The sequence below is a fragment of the Macaca thibetana genome, chromosome 6 (genome assembly GCF_024542745.1).
Source record: "Macaca thibetana thibetana isolate TM-01 chromosome 6, ASM2454274v1, whole genome shotgun sequence".
Classification (NCBI taxonomy): domain Eukaryota; kingdom Metazoa; phylum Chordata; class Mammalia; order Primates; family Cercopithecidae; genus Macaca; species Macaca thibetana.
In genome coordinates, this window is record NC_065583.1 from 85,821,238 (window position 1) to 85,832,952 (window position 11,715).

At 37.3% G+C, this 11,715-nt stretch overlaps 1 protein-coding gene across 1 annotated transcript in view; it reads right to left on the reverse strand.

Annotated features, from left to right (window-relative positions):
* Nucleotides 1-206: 206 nt before the first annotated feature.
* The window catches only part of RFESD (Rieske Fe-S domain containing), a 50,052-nt gene continuing 38,543 nt past the window's right edge, over nucleotides 207-11,715 (reverse strand). The window contains exons 2-3 of the transcript XR_007726616.1: nucleotides 1,067-1,142; nucleotides 207-652 (exon numbers count right to left, since the gene is read on the reverse strand). The gene's annotated coding sequence lies outside the window, so the exon portion shown is untranslated. The remainder of the gene's footprint in view (nucleotides 653-1,066; nucleotides 1,143-11,715) is intronic.

The window sequence follows — 11,715 nt, forward strand, 5'->3', positions numbered from 1 at the left end:
AGAGATTTACAAATGTGCCACATTGTTTAAGTAGCAGAGCCAGGATATGAACTTGTTAGCCTGTTTACAATCATTATGAAGCACCATTCTCCTAAATATAAATACATTTTGTTCCTTCATTAAAATATACCCAGCAGAACCTCAACCTGGCAAAAATAGAAGCTCAATGAATCGCAGGTATTGAAAGCACTTTATTAAATGAGTTGAACAGAGCAGGGTGCATGCTGAAAGCTCCCACTGACCTTCAAGCCTGCACCTTCCATTTGTTCCAGCTCACAGTGCCCCACTCCCACCCCTTTCAAATCTCGGGGAGATTTTATAGTTATTGTTGTTGCCCTCAGGTAATAAATAAATACTCTTTTTTTAAGTAATTGAGTTGAGTTTGCTGTAATAAATAAATAAATAATAATAATTTTTTTGCTGCTCTCAGGTAATAAATGAGTAGTCTTTTGATTTTTGTAACTGAATCCAGTTCGGTGTAATAAACCAAACGTTAATCTCATTTCATTTAAAACTTCTTCCCATTCCCAGTAGAGTTTTGCTCCAGGCTTGGAAGTCTACAGTGGAGAAGTGAGGGAACTTTGGTCAGCTGCTTTTCCTCTCCTCAGCTCCCCTTCTCCCTCATCGGTTTCTGTTTTTGGCCTCTTCAAAGCTGCAAGAGGGAAGGACAAAAAGGTAAGATGGGAAAAGTTCTTACTTAACTGCATAGTTATGACTGACATTAGTGCCCTTAGGAGTGGCAAATAACCCAAGGTTTTGTCTCTTGGAAGCCTTCTGGGAGCCTCTACAGCATTTCTGGCCAGATAACAATCTAGTCCCTGAGCATCTAGGAGTCGGCCTGACACTGCCTCTTCAGATGGAGCCTGCTGTGAGAATTTCAGACTGGCTCCCTTCACTTATGCTTGCATCAAGTCCACAGCTTGCTGTGAACTTAGCCTTCTCTCTCTTTACTCTAGACCACAACAAGCTCATTTCATTCCAGCCCCACTGTCTGCTTACTTTCCTCTCCCACGTTTCCTCCTCTCTGCCAATCTCAATGTAATTCCCATCTAATCGCAGTGCATACCTTTTTCCATGAAGTATTTCCTTATTTATTCCTTCCCACAGTGATTTTCCCAAACGAAAGTCCCAAGCTCTCTAGTCTGTACCAAAAGAAAAAAGAAGAAATCAGTTTTACTTAAGAAGCTTGAGTACATATATTAAATATGGACCCCAGGGTACACATCATTTTTAACATTCCACGTAATTAAATATGAAGTAAGCATAGGCACTTCTGCTGCTTACTGAAACACATGATTGCCTCAAAGAAATGCACTTGTATAATTGTTTGAGCTGTGAGCTGCTTTTTTTTTTTTTCATGGAATGTCATTTTCACTTGAAAGAATGACAGACAAAAACACCCAACTGTGGTTATAGGGAGCTGGGTATTTGGCAGGTATTTTCTCGAATGTAAAAGAAGCATGTCTGTCATTTGAAGGAAAACAATTGACAGTGTTTATTGCCAATAATAAATTGAGCTTTAAAGCAAAAATTAGAACTTGGGAAAACTTGCATCCAGAATGATGAGCTTGACAATTTGTGGTGGTTTTGTAGCTGTGGCTACACATTCTTCAATACTGTGCCCTTCAAGAGGCAGAGGTTACCTTCCCTCCCCTTGATTGTGGAGTTGATTGTTTCTAGTGATGAGCTATCATATTGAGATTAGTTATAAAATGACTGTGGCTCCCATCTTGAGCGGACTGTCTTGTTCTCTCTCTGTGTCTCTCTCTCTCCTTGCCACTCCTCTTTCTTTTGAACTGCTCACCATGGGACAATCCGCCAGGTTGTGAGGTGGCCCTGAGGGAGGGAAGCCAGCTGAGGACAGACTCAAGCAGCCTATGGAGAGGCCACATGGTAAGGAACTGAAGGTTCCCAGCAACCATGGGAATGAACTTGGGAGTAGATCTTCTGAAGCAGCCAAAAGGCGCATGAGTGAGCTTGGAATTGGACCATCCCTCAGTTGAGTCCTAAGATGACCACAGCCCAGCCAACAGCTTGACTGTAACCTCTCGAGTGATTTCAAGCCAGAACCACCTAGCTAAGCCACTCTTAAATTCCTTACCCGGAGAAACTGTGAGATAATAAAAGTTTATTGTTTTAAGTTGCTGAGTTGGGGTAATTTGCTATGCAGCAATAGATAATTAATACAACAGGTTTCTAATATTTAAAGCTTTTCTGATAAGAGCAGTGGTGATATTAGCAAAGATTTGTCTTTTGTTTTGGGACTTTTTTGGGGGCACTTATTATAAAATTAAACATGTCAATAAAAGATCTTGAGAGAACCAATATTATTCAAATAATCAATGCATGATGTTATAAAATTATGCATTAGTAAATGAGCCATTCAAAGTGGAGGATAGATCTATAAATTTTAATGTAACAGAGCATAAAAAGTTCATTGATGTGGTATTTAGGTTGCACCTAATCTTTAAGAAATTACCATTTTGTTTTGTTTTGTTTTGTTTTGTTTGGAGACAGGGTCTTACTCTGTCCCCTGACTTGGAGTGCAGTGGTGCAATCCTAACTGTTAGGTTACTGCAACTTTGAACTCCTAGACTCAGTGCTGCTCCCATCTCAGCCACCTGCACAACAGACTAATTTTTAAAATTTGTTGTAAAGACAGGGTCTCGCTATGTTGCTTAGGGTGGTCTCAAACTCCTGACCCCAAGCAGTCCTCTTGCCTCGATCTACCAAAGTGCTGGGATTACAGGCATGAGCCACCGTGCCAAGGCATCATTTGTTGAGTGCTGCTGTAGGATCGAAGAGTAATGCCCACTGTTATCTGGAAAAACTATTACAATACTCCTTTCTTTTACAATTACATATCAGTGTGAAGCAGGATTTTCTTTATGTATTTCACCGAAAACAACGTACTGCAACAGCTTAAATTCAGAAGCAGATAGGAGAAACAAATGTTTTCTATGGTACTAGACATTGAAGAGATTTGTAAAAATGCAAACAGTACCAGTCAGCTTACTGCATTTTTTATTTTAGAAAATAGTTATTTTTCATAGAAAATGTTATTATTTTGCTAGTTTTTAAATGAATTGTATTAGTTTTATTTTGCTATGTAAAAATTACCATGATATGACAGGGTGCGGTGGCTCACGCCTGTAACCCCAGCACTTTGGGAGGCCAAGGTGGGTGGATCACAAGGTCAGGAGATCGAGACCATCCTGGCTAACACAGTGAAATCCCGTCTCTACTAAAAATACAAAAATTAGCCAGGAGCGGTGGCGGGCACCTTTAGTCCCAGCTACTCAGGAGGCTGAGGCAGGAGACTGGCATAAACCCGGGAGGTGGAGGTTGCAGTGAGTCGAGATCATGCCACTGCACTCCAGTCTGGGCGACAGAGTGATACTCGATCTCAAAACAACAACAACAAAAAATTACCACAAGATTTAGCAGCTTAAAACAGTTGATATTTATTATCTTATTGTTTCTATGGGTCAGGAGTCCAGGTGTAGCTTAGTTGGGTATCTCTGGCTCAGGATCTCTCACAAAGCTATAATTAAGTGTTAGTGGGGTGACAGTCATCTTAAGGCTTGACTGAGTGAGGATCTGTTTTTAAGCTCACTATATGGCTATTGACAGGACCCAGATCCTCACTGCTGTTGGCCAGAGACATTGGTTCCTTGCCACATGGATCTTTCCATAGGACAACTCTCAACATGGTAGCTGGTTTTCCTCAGAGAGAGATGGGGATTCAGAGAGAGAAAGAGCAAGCAAGACAGAAGCCACGGCCTTTTTGTAACCTGTTATCTGAAGTAACATTCCATTGCTTCTGCTCTATTCAAGGGAATTAATAAGGGAAGTGGATTACACCAGGGCATGAAGACCAGGAGGCAGGGATCAGTGGCCACCTAAGAAGCTGTATATCATATGATTTAACAAATATTTCTTACATTTCTCAGTGTTTGTTTCTAATAAGATAATTGTAATAGATATAACTCACATAAACAGAAGCTATTAGGGAGTTCTCAACAATACATAAGAGTGTAAACGGGTTTGTTTGTTTGTTTTTGAGTCAGGGTTTCACTCTTATCGCCTAGGCTGGAGTGCAGGGGCGCGATCTCGGCTCACTGCAACCTCCACCTCCCAGGTCCAAGCGATTCTCCTGCCTCCACCTCTCAAGTAGCTGGGAGTACAGGTGCATGCCACCACACCCAGCTAACGTTTGCATTTGTAGTAGAGATAGGGTTTCACCATGCTGGCCAGGCTGGTCTGAAACTCCTGACCTCAAGTGATCTGCTCGCCTCAACCTCCCAAAGTGCTGGGATTACAGGCGTGAGCCACCATGCCTGGCCAAACATGTTTTTAAGACTAAAAAGTTTGAGAACTACTGCTTTAGAAATACAAATATTAACTTGACATGGTAAAGCTGCAGGACATTATTCAGGAGTTGATAATATATGCCTTACTTTTATTATTATTCATAACTATAAACCCTTACTTACAAAATAGTATTTATAATAGCACTATGAGATATAGAAATTCATATTGAAATATAGTAGCCTATGTCACAGGCATGTATACAGTAGATGTGGTATGAAGACTTCATACTGTATGAACTGTATATTTTTTCACATTTGAAAACACATCATTTAAATTTTTAAAAATGATGCCTATTCCATATATTAAATACTTAGATTGGTAGCATTCAATAATTCGTGATTTTATTATATTATTATTTTGTTGGATTGGTGTGTTATGTAGCTTCCTCTGGTGCCATCTCTGGGCTACATCTAGAGTTGTCTTGGACAAATAAGAATTATCCTGCCCTCCCTGGTAGAAAGGGGAGGGCAAAGAGCTGTTCTTGTGTGTATTTCTTTTTAATTGACTTCAGCTCAAAATAATTATGTCAAAGTGGCATATTTTGAAGTGGTGTATTCTTCGATCTTTCGCATGTAAGAATTATTTTTGTACAAAGTAATTTAGAAGTCTCTAAGATGATTTGTTGGTATTGGCTGAAAATAAATTTAGTTTCATGGAAAATTTAGATAAATTCACACATAGTGAATTATGTCATGTCCGGGCTCCCTCCTAAAGAGGTATCATCATCAACTTGCTGGCAGTGTTGGGTTTAAAACAAAGGGTGGGATGCATCCTTTTTCATTTTTATTTTTAGCACTGCTGAGTGAACATGACACTTTTCTATAGTTACGTAGAGTTACATAAAATGACCAGTTTTCTTTTTCATTATGTTTGAACATTGTTGGTTTGACCAAGGAAATTTGCTTAAGTAGTTAGGTAATTAAGTAATATACTCTATGACCATAGCTGAAGGGATTAAAATACAAAATCTATACTTTAAGTCATGCTCTGCAGAGGTTACCATCTTAGTAGACTTCTAACTAAAGATCATAACAATATATGGCGCTTATATATACATATACATATATATACACACACACCATATATATGGACTATATGTACTTAAAATGTATGTAATACTTATTTATTTGCCCTTTTTTGAGACAAAGTCTTGCTCTCTTTCCCAGGCTGGAGTGTAGTGGTGTGAGCCTGGGTCACTGCAGCCTTGACCTCCTGGGCTCAAGTGTTCCTCCCACCTCAGCCTCCAGAGTAGCTAGGACTACAGGTGTGTGACACCACACCAGGCCAATTTTTTTATGTTTTGAAGAGATGGGGTCTTGCTGTGTTACCCAGGCTGGTCTCAGAATCCTGGGCTCAAGCAATCCTTCTCCCTTGGCCTCCCAAAGTTCTGGAATTTACAGGTGCGAGCCACCTGGTCTGGACTTTGCTTTTCTTGAAATGCTTCAATTATAGTTTGCCTATTTCCTAAATGGAAGATTCTATCAGGAGATACTCAGCTGGATGGTAATGACTACAGATTGTTAAGATCCAAAAAAGAGAAAGATGTCAGTTCAAAATATATTTATAACACAAAGTTTTCTAAGGCTAAAATAAGACCTATATTTTAATCAGGGGAATATTTAATATTATATATAGTTAACTTTTTCAAGTGTTATAGAATGCAGGTATCCAACATTCATCTCAAAATGTGAACAAGTTACTAATGAAAGAAATGGTTTTTCAAGGTTTTCTTTATAGTTTTACAACATGTGTGTGTACTCCTAATATGCTGTTTAGTTTAAAATGTTTTTGAACTTCATATAAATAAAATCCTGTTGTGCTTTTTTTCTGTACCTTGCTTTTTCTCATTCAAAATTATTACATCCCTGAAATTTATTCATTATGTTGCATGTAGTTATAATTCATTCATTTTTATTGCTGTATGGCAGCTATTATGCATGTATTATGCTTTATTAATTCTACAGTTGATGAATATTTGGGTTGCTTAAACTTATTAATATTTCAATTGTAGCAGTGAACATTCTCGTATCTAGGTCTCCTGGTGCTGGCGGGGATATTTCTATGTTTGGAAGCAGTGATCACAGCTATGGGTATCTTCAGTTGTACTTGATGATACTAATTGTTTTTTAAAGTAAGCATGCCAATTTACATTCTCACTACCAGTGCATGAGCATTCCTGAGCTCTCCATTATTGCTAGCCCTTAATGTAATACAAAAACAATGAAGAAAATGAAGAAATGCAAGGAAAACTTGATGAAAATACAATTTGTGGAAGATTTTAACATTTCTTTTTCAGTAACATGTCTAGTAGGCAAAAATTAGTGGGCTATAAAAGAATTGAATAGTACAATCAATAAATTCAACGTATTGTATTCTTGCATTATTTGACTAGAGTAATATGTCTCCTTTGTATGATTTAGAACATTTGTGAAAAAACTGGTATGTAGTTGGCCACAAAGAAAACCTTAAAATCAGAAAAACTGGAGAGTTTATAGACCATATTCTCAGATCTAAAAGCCAATCAAGTAGAAATAAATAATAATATAATATTAAACCTTAATTACTGGGAAGTTATAAAATGTAATTAAGATAGTCCTTGGAGCAAAAAGAAATCAAAGGAAGCATTGAAAAGACCTCTTCTTTAAAAAATAAACGGGATATAGTGAAAGGCATATTTAGAGTACTTTCATTATTAAAGAAGAAAAACTAAAAGTAAGGGAACTTTGTACTTAACCTTAAATTCTTCCTGAGCATAGATTAAAGAAAAAGGAAAAAATATTCTCGTTGTTTAGTGCCCATTTATAAGTAAGAACATGTAGAATTTGGTTTTCTGTTCCTGCATTATTTTGCTTAGGATAATGGCCTTCAGCTCTATCCATGCTGCTGCAAAAAACATGATCTCATTCTTTTTTTATGGCTGCATAGTATTCCATGGTGGGTATATACCACATTTCCTTTATCTGGTACCTCATTGTGTTTTTGATTTGCATTTCTCTAATTATTAGTGATGTTGAACAGGCTTTCATAGGCTTCGTGGCTGCAAGTATGTCTTCTAATTGGGTCTTTTCTTCTCTTACACTGAAATTGTTGATCCCTAACATTATTAACCTAATAATATGTTTGTCCTGTACTCTAAGAAAAATAATTTCAAATAACGAAACCAATATTAATACTAACAAGAAAATGACTGAATGAGACTTAACATGTCTTTTTGGTTTATTGTCCTTGGAATGTGTTGTACTGTGTTTTAAATTCACTCCAAATAAATCCTTTCATGGTGTTATTATGTAACCAATTTGATATACAGTTTTAAAAACATTTTAGGGATTGTTTTTTAAAAATAAGTATTTTGAAATTGTTTACATGTATATTCTTTTGATCTCTACTGCATTACATATCTACATTTACCTTACTCATATATTTATCAATACTACCCCCATAAACCTGCTATACTTTTATTTTCTAGTCTCAGAGATATACAATAATAGACTGTCTGCAATTAATTATATATAATAATGGACAGTTCCCAATTAATGTACTCAGTATTATTTACCAGAAAACAGCAGAAAGGGAAATGTTCTTATTGTGTCTGTTTTCTGGTCTTATGGAGCTCATATTGTCTTGTTGGGATATGTCACATGAGCCAGTATTCACTAAAACGGGTTACAGTTTTTCAAACATAGTGCTTTGTGGGGGAAAAGTTTTCTTTCTGTAATGTTTGATAAAACATGTGTGTCTATGTGTATTTATATGTGTGTCTTATGGGTCTTAGGTGCTTGCATTTACATATATGTTAGTTGACTCCCTAATGAATTTTTTAATGATAAAATTTTTCAGCTTGGCTGAGATATAACTAACAGATTTTATTGTATTCATTCAGGAAGATTTTTAAAATTATTATTTTTATATATTTAGGGAGTACAAGTGCAGTTTTGTTATATGGATATATTGTGAAGTGGTGAAGATTAAGCTATGGGTGCAATCATTGTACATTGTAATAATGTAATAATGGGTACATTGTACCCATTAGGTAATTTCTCATCCCTCATTCCCTTCTACCTTCTCACCTTTCTGAGTTTCCAGTGTCTATTATTCCACTCTCTATGTCCATGTTTATGCATTATTTAGCTCCCACTTACAAGTGAGAACATGCAGTAATTGACTTTCTGCTTCTGAGTTATTACACTTAACATAATGGCCTCCAGTTCCATCTACGTTGCATAAAAATACATGATTTCTGGCCAGGTGTGGTGGCTAATACCTATGATCTAAGCACATTAGGAGACCAAGGGGGGAGGACTGCTTGAGGTCAGGAGTTCAACACCAGCCTGGGCAACATAGCCAGACCCCATCTCTATAAAAATTTTAGAAAATTAGCCAGGCATGAGGGCACATGCCTGTAGTTAGCTACTTAGGAGGCTGAGGTGGGAAGATCATTTGAAACCAGGAGTTTGGGGCTGCAGTGAGTTTTGATCACACCGCTGCACTCCAGCTTGGGTGACAGAGAGAGATACTGTCTCACAAAAAGAGACAAGATTTCATTCTTTTTTTATGACTGAATAGTATTCCATGGTATATACACATCATATTTTCTTTATTCAGTTACACATTGATGCACACTTAGGATGATGTCTTTGCTATTGTAAAAAAGTGCTGCAATAACTGTAAGAATGCAGGTGTCTTTCTGATATAATAATTTCTTTTTCTTTGGGTGGATACACGGTAGTGGGATTGCCAGATCGAGTAGTAGTTCTATTTTTAGTTCTTTGCGAAATCTCCATACTGTTGTCCATAGCTGCATTAATTTACATTACCACCAACCATATATAAGTGTTCCATTTTCTCTGCATTCTCACCAACATCTGAAAGATTTATTGAGTGCCTATCATGTAAAACTACTGTCTAGGTATTGGGAATACACCCTTGAACAAAACAAAGACCCAGAACTTAGGGAATTTATATTCTGATAGGGGAAACAGACAACAAATAAATCTGGCCATCCTAACATCTAACCAACCCTAGGCAACTCCCAAACATGGGTAACAATGCTAATGTTGTCGATTCTCTCTTCTATGTAGCCTGTTACTTTACTATAACTATTTGAAGACATCCATTAGTCTTTCCCATTGCTTGCTCCTTATTAATGGTACCCAACTGGAATTGTAAAATATAGTAAGTAAAGAGTTTTTAAGAAGAAACAAAATGTTATCAATATATCTGTTTTGAAACATATTTACGAGCTATGTAGCAGGTATTTATTTTTGCTATTAAAATGATTATGTGCCTTACAGGAGAATTTTATCTAGGGCTACTTTTAAAGAATACGCTCCCCTAATACATTTTAAATGATTCAATTTACAAACTTCCTATTTACACACACAAGTCTTCAAATTCTTAATGGAATAAGAAGGTCTATACATTTTCTCTTGTGACCCAGGATTTCCCAAGCTTGGCTAACCTATGATTGAAAGTGGGATCACAAGAATAATGATAACCTGGATTTCATTGGCCTTACCCCATCTGCAAAACTTCAAGTCTCTACAAAGGCCTGAATCTGCTGTCTCCTCTCTAAGTATTTTTGGGAATTCCCACGGGGTGTCTAAGTATCAGGAACCAATCTGGTAAGCAGCCTGGCAAGTGGCATCTGCTTGGCCCTTTCAACTATTTCTATGAATACCATCATGTTTCCTTTGGGATCTGCTTTGGTTTTGGCTATTTTCTGGACACAATAGGTACCGCTACTGATGTAGCAACACTTTCAAAGAGCCAGAGATCTTTGGCAAAGCCCGAGAGAATGCCTCTTTTCCCTTTTTTGTTTTGCTCTCTGTGAAAGGAATACCCTAGTTGTATAGCTAATTTGTGTCCACTGCCTTAAAAAGTTTAGGAAGACTACTTAAGGCTTATCTTTTCATCCCATCTACTCCTAATCCCTATGGAATGTTGAGATCAAGGATAGCTCTGAAGGACATACCCCAGGCTGTGCTCAGAATTACACCTCTCCCCTGATTATTAAGGCATCGCTACCAGATTGGATTTGTCAGAGTGGGATGCCTTACTGAATTGGAGTTACCCCCCAGGAGGGTCCTGTAGTCTCATGCATGTAGGATTTCATCAGGTTGCCCCATCAGTTCTCCAACATCAGGACCTCTTTGAGCCTTCAATAGTAGATGTTGAGACTTCTTCTGCACACTCGATTTATATAAAAATTTTCACTAGTCTCTAAGCAAGGTGATACACAATCATACTTTCAATTCATGTCATAAACTTGGTATTTAATTAATTAAACATAAGTGAACAATCCTATGGAAATAATATTTCCTAGTTTTTTTTTTAACTTGGAGGTTTTGGGGACTTTTTACTACTAGATTCCTTTCTAAGTCTCGTTTGTGTACATATAATTTTGGATGGTTATAAACTATATTGTTTTACATAATGTTTTGTAAATTTGTTTTACCTACATAGTTAAATATAGAATCCACATTTTACAAACAAATGAACAGAAACTTTTCCATAGTCTTGAGGTAGCAATCATTTAATGAATGTTGGGTATTTGAATTATTTCCATTCTATACCATTCAGAATAGCCCTGCATGTATCATGTAATGACATAGCTATCACTATAAAAACTATTATTGGCCGGGCACGGTGACTCACATCTGTAATACCAGCACTTTGGGAGGCTGAAGTGGGTGGATCACCTGAGGTCAGGAGTTCAAGAACAGCCTGGCCAACATGGTGACCCACCTCTACTAAAAATACAAAAATTAGCCGGGTGTGGTAGCAGATGCCTTTAGTCCCAGCTACTCAGGAGGCTGAGGCAGGAGAATCGCTTGAACCTGGGAGGGAGAGGTTGCAGTGAGCCAATATTGCACCACTGCACTCAGGCTTGGGTGACAGAGCAAGACTCCATCTCAAAAGAAACAAACAAACAAATGAAGAAACTATTATTGAGGATTGACAATTGATATTGGTAATACTAAAGTGTTTGTATTGATACTTTTAGATTGCTTTCAAAACATTCCTACCTCATAGGGTTGTTAAGTGAATTAAAAAACATAAATGATGTTAACTTAGCCCCAGCACAGTTACTAGAACTCAGTTGGACCTTAATCTATATCGGTTCTCTTACTCCAGATAATAAGTTTTAAAATTACTTTGACAATTTTAAACATTTGCCACTCATTTAGATGTGCATAGTCACAAAGCATGCTGTGAGCTGGAGGACATAGTACTGGGACCAATAGAACTGCTCCGTTTATCGGGTTGACATCCAAAGGGGGTTACTTCGAGTCCAAATCCTTGATCTAGGGCCAACAACAATTCTTAAAGAAGTCTCATATG